The sequence below is a fragment of the Etheostoma spectabile genome, chromosome 19 (assembly GCF_008692095.1).
Source record: "Etheostoma spectabile isolate EspeVRDwgs_2016 chromosome 19, UIUC_Espe_1.0, whole genome shotgun sequence".
NCBI classification, from domain to species: Eukaryota; Metazoa; Chordata; class Actinopteri; order Perciformes; family Percidae; genus Etheostoma; species Etheostoma spectabile.
The window spans coordinates 14560693-14577760 of NC_045751.1; positions in this window are offsets into that span (position 1 = coordinate 14560693).

Sequence of the window (17068 nt, forward strand, 5' to 3'; positions counted from 1 at the left end):
GGGTCGCATATTTAAATAGTCAAAGCCGACTTTCACCATGAGAAAGGACGTGCTTACGGTCTCAATATTTAACCATAATCTTCCTCTAACTTCAATAAGTGTATAATCTAAACCTAACCATGTACAGGACTCATGATGCAAACCATGTTCTCCAGTGTCAAAGTCTTATGCTTTGGACTGAAAATAAAATTCAGGCAGCAGTTATGTTTCCTCCAGAACTTACGTCGAAAGATTGTCTAGTCACATATGAACATAATTTTTAGAAGATGTGGTGGCAAATGTTCATGCTGCAGAAACGTCCAAAATGGATGTAATCCCCATTGATGCTGTCAAGACCAAAAATGTGGCTTGGTTGAACATGTGACCCTCTGGAAATCCTCATGGTCTGTCAGCCCGCTGCCTCCTCTGTGCACAAAACTCTCAGTCCCTCACTGTCATTTATTGAGTCAGCTGACTAACTGGAGCAGCATTACTTCTGTACCAGTAACTTGTTTATCTGTGGATGTGATAGCAGCTCGTGCGATGCCTCCATCCTGGCACATTAGATTAGTGTCTGCTCCCACTGCTGCCATGCCAATCAGTTCAACAGAGACGGAGGCATGGCAGCCCACCCACCAAACACACATGCAGACACGCATAGAGCCACCACTCCCCTTCTGAAGAGCCAGATGATGGCACAGGACTGGGGCGCTGGTGACAGTTTTTCTTGCGAGTCAACATGAGGAATACAATGGAGTGTGTTTAGCCGAAGGGTTGGCGGGACAGACGCGTGGGGACTAACAAAGTTAGAGGGATGTATTGTACACACAGTACACACTGCAGATGTCTCCTCTACCCATCTGCTGTGCGGTTAAGAGAAGCAGAACTTTTCCTTTTTCACGTCAGCCAGCATAAGAATTGCCTGCACATGGCTGCAGTGTATGCTTACAGCATTCATATTTTATAATCAGTTGGTGTTTACAATGTGCGTAGTCAATACTTTCCATGTGTTGACATGCTACATTCATTGTTATAATGTCAAACAATCTCCGAATCAACATTGCTTAAATTTGTATGGACAGGGACTTCACTTTGCAGTCTTCTTTTCAAGAGGTTTTTTTCTAGGATCGGGCAATTTACAAACATATAATATCCCTAAAGGAAAATTCCAGTATTTGTTAACATATGTTAACGTGTTGATAGGACACAAAAGTGGTTTTGAGCAGTTTTTATGAAGAAAAAAAAAAGGACTAGAAATTTGTATTAATGTCCTTCATCATCAGTCATAACTAGAACTTGAATGAAGTCCTGACATTCAGAAACCTGTCCCATGCCCTCCTGAGGTGTGAACCTGTTGTTTCGGCATCATTTTGCTTAAAAAGGAACGCCTCGACATTTTGGAAAGAATTTGCTTTCATTATTTTGCTGAGAGTTCGATGAGAGGATCAATAACACACGGGTCTGTCCATTAGATAGATAGATCCTTTATTCATCCCGAGGAAAATTTTAGGCATCCAGTAGCTTAGATAAACATAACACAACAAACACACATCTCACATACATAAAAATCACAGAAATTTGAAGAGTTATAAGAATCACTCAAAGAAATGTAAAGAGTTGAAGGTGATAACGTGGACTGTGTGGAATGGTGGTAGTGCAAAAGAGAACAGTATAGCATATTTAATAACAAGCAGCGGCTTATAATTAAATATTAATTATAATCTGAAAAGATGAAAAGACAATAATGTAAACATATTAGAATTAGAAGTGCTTGACAGAAAGAAATAAAATACATTAAGAACAATATATAATGGGAATAATTTATAAGATTTTGTAGTAGAGCTAATAATCTGGACTATGGTCATAACATCTACATCTTGTAACATATTTCCTATTATACAATTATATGTTGTTCTTAATGTGTATTTTTCTGTCAAGCAATTATAATTCTATCATGTTTACAATCTTGCTTATAAAGCTAGTCTAAAGGTACAAAAGAAATGATCTGCCTACCACCTCATCTGAAGCGCTCTAATTAACATGTTTATCTTGCTGGAACTATAATATTGCTCGGCCAGGCCAATGACCGCCACAGTACATAACGTGTTGTGACCATCAAACAAACAAGATATAGTGTGGTAATTTGTAAGCTTTCAAAGTTGTGTTTTTTGTTGTTGTTTAATTTATTACCTTTGGATGTAGCCCTGCTGTTTCCCCCTGTTTCCAGTCTTTATGCTACAGAAAGCTAAGCTAACTACCTGCTAGCTCTAACATCATATTTAGCAAATAAACTCTTCCCCCAAAATGTGGAACTCGTACAAATGTATGTTATTAATGAAACAGGAAGTGCAGAAATGTTGATGAAAGAAGTTCATTTTCTCGTCTTGCATCAATGATTTTTTTTTGGTTGCTGAAGGCCACAGGTCTGCAAGAAATGCCAAACTGCTGACTGGGCATTTATAAAGTTATCACTTCAAGTAAAAATCTAATGACTGACCCTGGATGCTTCTCCCCTACTCTGTGCAGGTTCATACCCGGTACGTATTTCAGTATGTTTAAGACTGATTGAGGCAAGAGTGGAAACTCTGGGGCTTCTGTATTGCTAACCGTCAGCATTCTCGTCTGACTTAACAGTTTATTTGTCATCCCATTGACACCTCTGATCACATAGAAAGGTCGGCAGTCTATCATATTCCATTATATCTCTCCCTTCCCCAGTATTGACACAAGCAGTTTGCAGAAGGGATGTGGTGTCTTGTTTGCAATGCATCTCATAATGGAGTGCAGTGAAAATATTTGCATTTTTCACTCAGGCCTGGCCAAAGCAGACAGTTAGTCACTAGAGATATATGAACTAATGATAAAATGACACAGAACGATGTGGTGATGTGCAAAAAACAATGTAGAGATGAGGGACCAGGGTGCAGAGAAGTCCATTCATTTTGCTATTTGTCTTTCTGGCTTCAAATGCATTTAGATAAAACCCTCACGCTTCTGTGTTTGCAAAGATGTACACATCGATGGCTTAGAAGAAGGACTTTCTGGAAACATATCACAATTGTTTCTGAACATATCGACAGTTACGTCTAGCAACTCCAGATTCTATGACACAGGAGGCTGAGAGATAACCAGGCCTATCATAAAAAGTGTCAATCATGCAATTTATTTTAACTAATCAAGCACTATTGCTATTATGACCGAGCCTCGTAATTCACCTAGGCCAAGTCATTACTATGGCAGGCTGTTGTCAGAATGACATCTATCTGATACAAGCCCTGCAAAGTGCATCGGGAGAAATTTAGTTCTGCTTGTGGGCCCTGTGTTGCAGGTGGCATGGACTACATCAGCTTCGCCCTAACCCAATAACTTAGCCCTTGGAGGGCAAAGCCTATACCAAATAGAACGATAGTTAAGTATTGTAACTCCAGATTCTATGAGTATAGGCGTAGCCCTCTAAGGTCGGGCCACCTGCTCCTAGGACATTAGTTTTAGAAAAAGCTGATGTTGGAAGCTGGAAACTGGAAACGGGTCCGCTCTGTTTATATACAGTATCGGGGGACAGAGTTTAAGCCTGTGCTTGACGCAAGGGCGGGAAAGAAAATCTTCACGACTGTGCATGTGTGGAGGGACAAACCCCAATAGCGTAGCCCTTAGCGGGTGAAGCCTATACAAAATACAACGGTCTCTACGTGTCCCTTTGCGCCCATCTGTCAACTATGTTTTGCTTCCAGCCATTTCCCAGTAGGGGTGGGGGAACAAAAACCGACACAGCACAGTATTGCAATATTTTCTGTGGCGATGCTTTATCGATACACAGGCACCAAGTATCTACTGAGATCTTTTATAATATATGTAATGGTCAGTTTGTCTGTTTGAAAATCCAACATTGCAGCAAAAAAAAATTAAGTGAGATGAACAAACAGAGAAATGTGTCATCTTAGATAAAACAGATGTTAACAAAGTTTCCTTTTGTGGACATAATTTGAAATTGCAAAAAATGTGAAGTTGGAAAAAAGTAATTAGTTGCTCATATGTCGCAATAATATTGCATCGTGACATATGTATCGTGATGATGTTGTAACGTGAGACCTCTGGTGATTCCCACCCCTACTTTCCAGGCGCTCCTTCTTTGTATTTATAAAAAAAAAGTTGGCATGACACGTCTCTCCCTCTTCCCACAGGTCCTTTTCCCTTCTTTACCCCTTACACAGTAAATGAGCACTCGTTGGTATTCCCCGGGTGCCTGCTCCTCTACCATGCTACTCTTTTCAATTAGGCGCTCCTCTGACGAGTCCTGTGCCCCCCACCTTAACCTCTAAAATCTGAAACTTATAAAAAGAAGCAATGTTAACTGGAAAATGCGCTGTGAATTTTCCCAAAATGTTGTGAGAAGGAGCCAGGTGATGTTGGCAGCGGATACTACGAATTTAAAGCCGGAGCTCTCCCTTTTGAAACACATTTAAAATAGCACATCCTCTACAATGACTCTGACATTCGCACCAATTGGAGTAAATAGAGACCGTGAGCTCCCTGTTGATTTTCCATTTGCCAGAATGTAATTTTTTTCCCTCCTCCTATCTCTTTACATGATGCTGTCTATTGCAGGAGAAGTGTAAATGTTTGTTTTGGGGCTTGGCAGTGGTCAATCCTCTTGCACTGTCGGTTTGAGGGCTAAGAAATATTTCCTCAGGAGTTCTGTAATCTACTCTGAGCCCTGCCACGTGTGTGACGGACTCCCCCCGTTTTCACACACTCATCCGGCAGCAGATGTGTGTGCATGTGTGCTTTTGTCATCGCCGCACATGAATTTCGCCTCCTGTCCCTCGTTGCACACTGTGTAGAGGCAAAGTGATGACTGACACGAAAAACAAGGAAGAGAGAGGGTTGGCTGACTGTTTGACTTTCCCGTCTTGTTCCCCCTGTCTGCAGTCATGGGGTTGTGTGAGTGTGTGTGTGTGTGTGTGTGTGTGTGTGTGTGTGTGTGTGTGTGTGTGTGTGTGTGTGTTTGTGGGACGGAGGTAGGTCTGAGCCTCCAATTAAGATTCTGCTCAGCCAGCCTACTCCCATGGCTCAATGGGGCGAGAATAAGCAAGCCCACTGGTGATAAATGGCCCACATTGCTGTCCATGTCCTTCCAATATAACCTAGGCATTAATTACACCAATTGGTATTGCACTGTCATCAATATCCATCTGCGCTCTAGCCTATATGCATGAGAGTGTGTTTGTGCGTTGTTGAATGCATCACTCTGACCAGGCAGAAAGTGCTTGCACTGCACAGGAACACGGTGGAATGATTTCATCTCTAAAGCAAACTTTGCCAATAAAATGCACTTAGCTTGTTCGAAAGGGTGAGAGTGTTCAATACTGATATGCAAAGTGAGTTTTCACTCTGCTTTAAAGACACTGCCCTCCCATTTACTGCATCTTGCCAACATGATTATGGGTTTTTGCAGCTTGTCTAGACTGTCCTTTTCTGCATTCTCGCTTGTGGGTATCTGTTTATTTCCCCTGTTTTCAAGCTATTTAGTTTCTCAACAATAACCTCACTGGTACAAACATGAAACTTCCAGAAACTTAATGGAGTTTAGTTTAGGTAATCCATCATAGTGAGCACAAAGACTTTGATCACTTTTGTCAGGGACTTCATATAACCGCATTCTCAGCCGTCAATCAAAAAACACCAGAAGAGAAAAACAAGGATAATAAATCTGAAAGAAAAATATTCCTGGAAGATAGGACTTAGTTATGATGCTCTAAACAATCATGATTCATAATCGGCATTTTCACTGCTCGCTTAACCTGCAGGGGGTAAATGGTTATCACCTTAACGTTTGTGTCCAAAACTAAGGAAATTAATTGAATGGTAACAAATTGAACAGACATGCTGGAAAAATAGCTTAGAATAATGTTGCTTATTGCTCAACACTTATTCATGGTCTTGGCATATGACGCACTGCAAGAATGAGACTTTTCTTTGTAAAAAAAAGGACCAGTTGTACAGAGGTGTACTCATGTACTTTATTATGATTTTGAGGTATTTGTACCTCACTTGAGTATTTCCATTTTCTCCTCTTTCACCACTGTTCACAGGGAAATAGTGTACTTTTAAAGATTTGACAAGCAGCCTATGACCTATTACAAAACAGTGTCTAGTTGTGATCCCTGGTTATGTTTCAGATGTCGGTGGCTTATTCCCAGTTACACCAAATATACATTTCACATATGACGCCCAAAGAGGTCAAATTATCCAATACTTCATATGACAGCAAATATTAGAGAAATGTATACAAATGTATGTAGCATAACTTTGCAGCCATTTAACTAATCCCTAGAATTATTTGGGTGACCTTTTAGAATGGGCCTACCTTATCATCAGGGCTTGGCATTAGTACCTGCCAACCCGCCAAATGCGGGTAGATTTTGGCAGTGGCAGGTAATACAGTCACTCTGGATAGCCACTTTGGCGTGTTACATGTCTTTAGATTTTAACACTGGTGGCTGGAGTACTGTACCACTGTGCCCCAACACAGGAGCACAGCTGTGATCCAGTGTGCAGCAGCAGCCCCCGGCCGGAATACGGTGGTCCGTACGTCACATCAGGCCAGTAAGCCACGGCGATTTCTTCAAATTTTCCCCGGAGCGCCATTCAACAACATGGCAAGCTGAGGCAATGTATAGGTTTGTAGAAGAAGGACAGAGAGGGCACGCAGCAGGACAGTTTAGCAAGACACTTGGTCTGTGTCCTCTGCTTCCTGTCACCGAGGGCGTGTGCTGGCTGCTTAGTGACTTAGTGGCTTACTTTCAACTAATTTTCTACACCCCTGCACCACCTAGCCGATGCAATAAGAAACTACGCTTTTTATGTGTGTATCTTATTTGGTTGTATGTTTTCATACAAAAAGGAGCTTTACACACAATATCAAAGCTAAATATATGATAACTGCATTGTTATATTTTATGTAGTCTTTATTCCGGTGTTTTCAGTTCTCTTTCACATTTAAAAGGGTTGATAATCTGGTTCTTCAAGTTAATTGTAGAAACTTTATTCAAATACAACTGAATAAAAACTTAACTTTCCACAGACTAGTGGATCGTGAAAATGCTAACTGGCTAAAAGCTTTGAAAAACCACTAGCCCCAGTGGCTGTTGAGCAAAAAAGTTATGTCAAGCCCTGCTTATCATATATAAAGTAGGCCTAGTTAAAACATTTAAAGCTACACCTCAGCCAGCTTTAATAGTAAATTTTGGTCACACTAATGCATCAGTATAACAATATAATAATACAAATACATCAGACACAGAAACCCTTTTTCTACAGATAAGTACTTACACTTTATGCACCTTTTGCTGATGATACTTTGACTTAAATGGGATTTTAATGCAGCTCCACCTTTATTAGAGTAGAGGAACAACGTCATTCCAATAACATTTTTACAGCCTCTCCAACCAAAACTGACCTCAAAAAGTATAGTATTGCAATTTGCTTTTCTTTGCCTATTCAGCAATTGTAGTACACTATAGACAGAGGAAGGTGAAAAGAGTCCAACTAGCTAAAGTGACTTTGGCTCTAAACTCAGACCATCTGGCTTGTCACTTAACCTGCACCTTTCTGTTTGCTCCTTGTCCCTCGGACCTTTACTGTACCAATGTCTTCCTCTCTTAATTAGCTGAAGTAGATTTCAAGATGGAGTTATGGTTGGCATTGGAGTTATTGGGGCAGGTACGACTGACTGGAAACTTTTGAGAAGCATATGGTGAGCAAGGCCGATGCCATTGTCTAAAGTCTTCGGGTTGTTTACTTATACGAGGGAAAAGTGAGCTGATGCTTTTTTAGATTGAGAGTCAAGCCAATCTATTGGATTAACAAATCAACAAAAGATGAATTATGTTATGAGTATAGTCTAATGTTATCTAATGTTAGTTTTTGGGGTATATGTTCTGCTACAGTATGTCATTTGTATCTAGTAAATCAAATTTTAATTTGAAAACCTGTCTGTAAATCAAATTTCTCCCATTGGACAATTCATTTCTGGGGTGAGCTTGAACTGCAAATGTCAGCTGCATGAGGCAAATTCTATACTGTTTGAAAGTGTAGTAACTTGGGAACAGGGATAGTGAGGCATTTACGACCAATTGGTTTTGGTGATTGGATTTTGCAAAAAAAATAGAGTCAATTAGGAATATCTGAATATGAGCAGATGTGACAGAAATAATGTAACTTCACCTGCTTTTAATAGCAAAGTAGGGATGGCTCATGAGTTTTTTCTTTTCAGTGACTCATATGTTCAGTTTGGGCTTCTACTTATCAATCAACATTTAAGTTTCCCAAAGTCAGACACAGCGAGCTAATCATCAAGGCCGGAGGCCGCAGAGCTGTGAAATGTGTGTGTACTACATCGAGCATATTGGGGTAAGCGCCAAGAGGCCATTTGTCAAGATTTATGCATGACAGAAATGCACACAAAAGCACAAGCTCAACAAACTGCTAATCAACCTTAATACGGTTTCAGAGTTATGAGTCGTCAAGATCAAAGAAAACACAATCCACTGACATCATCACATTTCATCAGCTGGGCTGGTGAAAAGAATCCTTCAGGAACGTTCATTAAACACCGAAAGTCATAAAGAAGGGCAGATGTTTGGTTAATGGAGGCAAAAAGAACAATGCCTATATAAAAATGTCAGTTAACATGTTTGTGAACTAAAGTAGTAGGTACGAAAAAAAAAGAAAAAAAAGTTTGCATGAATTTATAATTTACCTCCAACCAGATCTCACATCCTCAGACACATCAAAAGTTGTAGTTATTATTTTCTATGAAATCGGATCTTCCTTTTCTAGATTATTATTTTGGGCTTTTCAGCCTTTGTTTTTTGACAGGACAATTTGGGTGAGAAAGGGGGAAGGTCTTCATCACAGGTCGGATTCTAACCCTGGACCTCTGCATCAAGGCATAAACCTCTCAGTACATGTGTGCATGCTCTATCACTGAGCCACTCTGGCCACCGGATCTTCCATTTTCACCTCTAATCTGTACTGTTATTCATGATCCTCAGAGGAATAATCCACCTGACCTTGGTAATCCCCTGACCTTTCATTCAACGTCAACATGAGGTTGACATTTGTGATTATAATATATTTTAATGTCTAATTTTGATAGATTCCCATGATATTTGGTAGACACATTCCTGTCCCCCTCAGTTTATATCTGAATTAACCATTATAACTTCACTGATCCCTTCAAATTTTCATATGGAGTCACCATTGGTTCACCATGTCTCATATCTTGCACCGGGCGCAGCACAAAGCCCGACGGAGAGCAAGGCGCAAGCGTCTCTGCTAGTTTAAGACCTACCCAGTTATCAAAAAATATTACGGTGCAAATCAGCCATCATAATAGCATTGCGGCGAGGTAAAAACACGCCTGGCTTTTAAAGGGAATGGGCAATGACACTCTGATTGGTGTATTGCATGTTACCCCCAAAACACATCTATGAATTAATTAAGACACTAAGTACAACACTTTTGAAACAGCGCACAAACCCTTTATTCCGCCAGTAAACTAGAAAAAGAGGATTTGGACACGCCATCAACACACTAGCGCATGGCGCTTCACGCCGTGTGCTTAGACTCAAATGGAACTTAAGAGAAAGATATATTTTTACAACAAATTAAAAAGGTAGTTAACACCCAGCGTCCTTTCTCACATCGGCACAGTTTGAAGTGGATGTGTCAGATTGTCGGTTTCGGAAAGTTACAGAATTCGAGCAACACAGCCCCTCAAATCCACCATTGGAAAGATTTGAGGGAAACAAGCGTCTACAAAGATTTTACCCCATCAGTTCTGATGGGGTATCATTGGCACCATTAGTCTTGTTTTTCTGCTCAATCCAATGTGGATGGTCCCATTTAAAAGAAATAAATTAAAAAACTGGACTGTGAGCTTTTCCTGTTTGGTTGCTGTTTAGAGCTACAGCTCGGCATGCAGGTAACCACACAAATCCAACCATGCTCTTCAATATGACCTTCAATAACAAACAAGAAAACACATTTTTGTTTCATGCACAAATCACAAATCGTCTTGGGTCTCATTCTCTAGCTACCCCTGCCTAACTCAGAGGTCACTGAAATTAGGCCTGTGGACAGGAATACCTCCTTTGTTATAAGCAGCAGTGGACGGTTTGTTGTCCAAACTCTATTTGTGAGATCTCATTATTTTCATTTCCTACCCTGTCACTTAGCATTAGGTTTCTTCCGTTTACCGCACAGAGGAATAGCTCCAGTCTTAAAATGAAGCCAGGCTCCTCTATAAGAGATGCATTTCAATAACAAAGGGATATATAACCAAGGATTGGCGGTTTAGTACCGTAAAATATCATTGATTTTGCTCAAATGCTTCAACCTTTTTACTGTGCTGAGATGTACTCTGCTGGACTGAAATGGAAATCAACATAAAACGGGCCACTTATTAAAAGCGGGACGGTTCTCTTTTATAGTTCCTCCCTCATAATATTGCAAATGAAATTACAAACCGTTGTGTTCCCCAGCACCAATGGAAATGCACAGCGTTAATTCATGCATGAGGACACTGTTTTTGCTGTTAAAAAAAAACACTGATTCCAGACGCTGGAATCCACCATGGTATTATTTATTAAGACAAGTGAAACGTTGGGAGTCTGCAAGTGTATCTCAAAACAGGGTCGACCATATGTTTAGTGTCAATATGACTTCACGGTTGCCCATGTGGAAAATAGCTGTGGGCAACAGAATGCACAGCGCTGTGTTTAGATGAATAATCTTGAACTGTGCAATACAAAATAGGAAATGAGAGCCATGTCTAAAAAAATAATTTCCATCTCGCTTTTTAATTGTGACAGAGAGTAAAGTAAATGGTTGATTATGAAGAACTTAAGTTTTTTGTTTTTTTTTTCTGGGAGAGGGAAGAGTCGTCTGATTGTTTGCAATGCCCTTGGTGATTCTCCAAGGACTGGCCTGGCATGAAATTGGCAGAAGCAGGGACCGGAGCGAGGAGAGAAGAAGAAGAAAGCAAGAAAATAATGTGCAAGTGAGAACAGATATAACTGTGGGTAAAATGTCCAAGAGTAAAGGAATGGTGTGCAAGAGAGCTGAAATGATGAAAAGAGCCTGTAAAAGGAGGAGGATAATTTGAGGTCTACTGGGTTTCCTCCCAGCCATATACACTCCAAAAAACTTTGTGGTTAGAAAAAAAAGTCAAAGTTCAACACAAATGACCAGGAGCCTTTAGCAAGAATCAGACATGGTGAAGCTACTCATTAGTGGTGGGCACCAAACCTACACCAAACACTATTGTAAGATTAAAAATGTGTTGGAAATTAACTTCTTAAACCCCAGCGCTCATTTGGTGCTCACATTAATTCAAGGACAATTCTGGTTCATTACAATTGTCATAGTTTGGTCATCATTTCAATCTGCAATAATAGGATTGTGTTAAAGGAGCACTCAGCCAAATGTTAGACATGCAGGTCAACCTATGTATTTACAAAATGGGAGCTTGATCCATGCAGGGAGATAAAAGTCAGGATATCTTGGCCTCTACTGTTTTGATTTTGACCATTGTCTCTCTTAAGTCTCCCAACTTTAATCTTTAATAGAGGTACTGCCTAAATGAGGCAAACTGCAGGTGATCGAACAAGTTTTAAATAAACCAATTCGGAAGAGTAAAAGAATGCAAATGGTAAAAATGTACCCCAAACTGTCATTTATAATCATTCATCAGTTCACAGACCTCCTTCCTGGATTCATTTTGATCTACCATGTTAACTGTGGACCAGTGAGTATTGCAGATAATATAGGTGCCCTCACTTTTGGTTTTACTTCAAGTGGTTGAGATGATTTGGCTAACCTGTTGTTTAGAACCCATCTTACTTACTGTTTCTTGCACTTGTTTCTTGGATTTGTTTTATTGTAGTAAAGACCTCAATCTTTATTATTTAGAAAGGTAAACTTATTCACGCTTTAGCTGCATTTCATTTTAAAAATGGGTTATTTGGAGTTTATCCATTTTAGAACCAATCAGGGTAATTATCAACAACCAATTCTGTTGGGCCTTTACATCACCACCTATCCCATCTGACAAGGATCATCCTTTCTTTTTGTCCCACTTCCCAGGAGACCCCATGCCACTCTGTGCTTGTGTTCTACATGGCCTCCCTCGTGGCTCCCTGCTGTTTTTATGGATCTCTTTCATTAGCCACCTAGCTTGAATAGTCCCAGAAGAAAGCCCGAGGGCCGCACTATTTACTGAATGTGCCTCTTACTGCACATCATCCTTGTAAAAGATGCAAAAGCCTCCATTTAGGAAAAAGGAGCTAAACGAGAACATCCTAATTGGATTGGCATGTCACAAAGGCAGATTTGACATCATGCTGATGTGATTTCTCTCCCAAAGACCAGAATGAGGTGGGTGAGGTTCTAAAGAAAGCAAAGGTATGTGTACTGAAAGAGTTTAAAAGAGTTTTTTTGCTCTTGCAAACAGATGTATTCACACCAAAAAACATCCAAAAAGCTCAACAACCTTCTCCTGAATTAAAATAAACACACTCCCTCTTATTTAAATAAATTGCCTACATGCAAGATGTTGTTGAAATGATTAAAAAAGGTCTGCGTGTTGTTACCAAATTTGCTCATCCAGTTTATTCTTAGGCAGATTGCTTTTGATACCTTTTTTTGTCCTTGCTTAACGGATTAAAAATGACTAACTGGCTTAGATTCACAGTCATAATGCTGATTTTGAGTTGTTCAGTGTCACAATTAACTTGAGATCCTCTTGTGTTCATCTCATCGAAGCCGGATTCTTATAAACCCCTCCACTGCCCTTCAATGCTATTGGAGTAATCAACCTTATCAGTTGTTTGAGTCTTGAGAGCACTACCCAATTACAACCTCAGTGGATCCAAAGATGCTGACGAGTGTGAGAGTATTACTGTCCAATCACACACCCGACACTGACACTCCGCATCGACCCGGCCTACTAATCCTGCTCCAAGAATCAGTCTAAGATGCAGATGGAGTTGATCCGAGTGTCTTCATTTGTTTTTTTGTAGTGGCTGACGTGCAGACCCAGGCTCTCTCTCCCTTACTCTCTCTCTGCTGATTAAGACTGATCCTCCGGTAGGCCACACCAAAGCTAAATTAATCATCCCATAAATGGGTTACATGTCAATTTTGTGGTGATAAGTGTTGTGCTGGATAATGGTTGTCACGCTATGTTGGATGAGGGGAAAACAGAGAAGAAACTATTATAGATTTCAATTGTATGGACTGTGTTATTTATCCAAAAGATTATGGCAATACCTGTTTTGACATTTCAAAGTAAAAATAAAAAAAACAAAAATGGCACTCTAGTTTGACAGGTTTTTTAAATGAACTAACTTAAAGATGAAATATCAACTGGTTCTTGGCATCTGAAACTCAACCAGAGCAGGAGGGGAAATGTGGTTTTGCTCATAAACAACCCCAAAAGGAAAGTGAAGGCAAGAAAGCTGTTTTCATCTTGTAGTAAACAAAACATTCCCCTGCGGGGTAAAATCTCCTCGAACATCTGGCATCATAGGCCCCTGTCCAGTCTGCACTCGCTGTAGAAGCTAATTAGACAGAGAGAGCAGATGAGGGGAAAGAGCGAGGGCAGAGAGACGAAGACCCAAGATAGAGCTCCAGATTTGTTTTGGCCAGTAATACACGACCCACATTTTCTTTAACCCACTCAAATAAATCTGTGAAGCCACAAGGCAACCGATGAGAGAAAAGTAAGTAAAAAGTATAGGTCTGCTCCTGTCTTGTGCCTTGATGTTTTTGGTCTTTAGTTTGTCTATCACCCCCCAATTCTAAACTCCCCACACCATCAAACCAAAAGTCTAATAAATAATGCTAGTGGTGTTGCGTATGGTGCAGTCAGTCCACCACTTTGGCCCAGACCGAAATACAACACATTAATAACTACCACTGAAAATAACTAAGGAGGGTGTTGTAAGCTATGCAGATTGTAGCCCTTGGAGCCAAGCCTAGTGTTGGCACTGGGCCATGGCTTTAATCTGACCGTAAACAGACTAGAAGAAGTAGAAGTTGCTAACCAGAAACAAAACAATGGAATTTGGTTCAATTTGGCAAGTTTCAATTGTTCTTTCATGTCTATGAGTATTGGCCTGTTGCATGCTGTCCGTTGACAAAGACACATTACGGGAATATCCAGCTTGGAAGACAAAGGCAAGAACCACCGCGTAAAAAAACTTTTTTTCTGAATTTTGTTGTTTTCATGAATCTTTTCCTCTATTCAATCTATAGGCAATGGTTCAAAATATGCACACAGATTTGTAAAGGGAAACATGACCGTTGTCAATGCAAACATTTTGCAAAGCTGACATTGGCATTTAACTCAAAGCATCACTTTGCCTAGCTAAGTCTGCTAGCATGGCTCTAAAGTCTTCGTATTTACTAGCTGCGTATTGTAGCCAGTTGGAGTAAAACCAAATAGTCAATCCTATTGGTGAAACGCCATCAAAAAGTCTTCAACAACAAGTAAAAAACTTCAACTGAGAAATCTCCACCTTTGATTTTTTACAGAGCTAAAATACAAAAATGTATTAATCAGAAGTTGCAAGCTCTGTAGGTCTACAGTAGTCTGGCTATCACCAGACCAAGCTCAATAGATTTGAGATTGAGCATTGGTCTGGGGAGTCTGCTCTGTATTTTCTCTGCACATGGGGCGTGACCAACGGGCATAGTTCAAATGATTCTGTACACAATTGGATAGTCCTTCAACCAATCAGACCAACAATCCGGGTGACGTAGAAGCGACAGTGGCACAAACGGGTTGCTGCGCTTCGGTGGCCGCTATGTTGAATGTAAACATTAAGCTGCTTGATCGCTTCTCTATCGTCATTGTGCTAAACCTGCCAATAGCGTGCCAGGTGGATAAGCCAGTTTGTGATTGGTTCCCTCAAAAACGTTGAACTGAAGCATGGGAATTAAACGTGGAGGTTTCGAGATCGAGCTGCAGGGCAAAACCAAATCACTGGCAAAGTGGGCAGAGTTTACCCAGTCTAGGTCTACAGGGCAAAAGCCCCATACTGCAGCCTCAATGATCACATTGTTGCAAATAAGCCTGTGAGGACCAGTTCTTCCTGATCAGTGGGATATTATGATAGCAGTATAGCCAACACATGCAGCTTTTATGAGTAGCAGTGCATAATCAGTGCTTCACACTCACAGGTCAAGTACTCAACAGGAAGAGACAAATTTCTTGCCAGGTATGGCATTCAGAAACTAAACTTAGTAGAAAATATATGTGTAGGTGAGGTGAGGGGTTGTGTGGGGGCATTCAGGTCTTTTGTCTGTTTTGTCTGTACTAATCAAGAACCCAGAGAAAGCTAAAAAAAAAAAAGATCCCAACCGGTTTGAACTAACTATTCAATACGTACAGAATCTATCTTACAGCAGGAGAAGAAAATAAAGAATGATCAGGGTTTCGACCATGACACTTTTACACAAATCCCCGTCATGCTCTATGCCCCACTTGAGCAACAAAGGCAGAGTCTTTCCATGCCAACGTAGACAGAGGTTACCCTCTTCTTGTAACAGATAGCAAGCTGCTGTGTATACTGTAGCTATGAGTTTTGCAATAACTTGTCAGCACACAGAAGACATAATGGATCTTCTTTTCCTTCTCTTCTCTGAGGGATATAGGATTGAATGGCTCAAGCTGCTACGTATGAAGGTTTGGTCATGAGTGTGGCACCTCTTAGGTCCTTCCTGAGAAGCATGCAGCACAAGCGGACCAAAAGCACATACAAAAAACTCAAGCACAGCCGCAATGCTGTCTTAATTAACAACCTGAAAGGGATCTGCCCATCGGGCCTCAACGACTCCTCTGTCAAAGGGCCTTTGACAGAACCTGGGTTTGTTCACATTGAGGAGCAGAGCAACGCATAACCACACATTTTTGCCCTGTTGGAAATATTTCAGGAGAGGATGTTAGAAACCAATCTCTCCCAAAGCCCTCATGACAAGCAGAGATTGCTGATGCATACACTTTGATAGTTGAATATGACAGAGCCCTCTCCAGCAAAAGCTGCAGGAAGGAGCTCCCCAAAATCAGCTTCTCTCGCCTCATAACACTTTTAAATGCTCAACAATTTACCTTGTAAGCAAAACAGCACTGCGCAAGTGTGTTCTGCAGAGTCTGCACAGCAACATCATAGAATCTTAGAGACACCATCCTGGGCAGCTTACATTTCAAGCTCCGATAGGCCGACCTGTACTCGGTACTCAGCAAATTGAGCCATTTCCCGTTTGACAATGCTTCTCTGAGTCAACAGCTGAGTATTTTTTCATGTAGATATGCAGAGATGCCATACAGTCTGGGTTACAAAGTGAAGGTATATACATAACACACAAACATAATTACATATTTTGCACTTGACATATGTTGCAGCCAAGAATGTAACTACAACAATTTATTTAAAACCAAAAAAGTTAGATTATTCTGAAAAGTAATGTACTGGGATCAGTTGTCACGGCTAACTTTTTGCCATTGCCCTTTGACAATCACTGGTGGTCAGTACTGTGAAATTAACTTTTAAAACATTGGGACTACATTTGGAGTATTAACATCACCTGCGTAATGTAATTTTCCGACTTTAATTTATGGCAATAGTCATTAACAAAACTGCTCAGGTGAAAACAGTCTTAAAGCGTTTGTGCTTCATACGTATGAAGCACAAACGCTTTAAGACTGTCCTTGAATTAGCAGTGCGGTCTGAAGATGGGTTGAGGCATGACGTGGAGCCCAACTTCAATATGCGAGTATATTCGTCAACATTGGCGGAAAAATGGGAGTGGAGGGAAGCAGATGTGGATCTATTAAGTGAAGTGAAGATGCATCTGCACACCGTGTTATAACTAAAAAGATGATCGCTCCAATGACCAATATTTATTCAATCCACAGTAGAGTTATTATGATGCTGCAGGCTAGATTCCCTCATACAGCATATAGATATACATCAATTGTAGCTCATCAGCATTGTTTACTTCAAGGGTAACTACTGTTTAT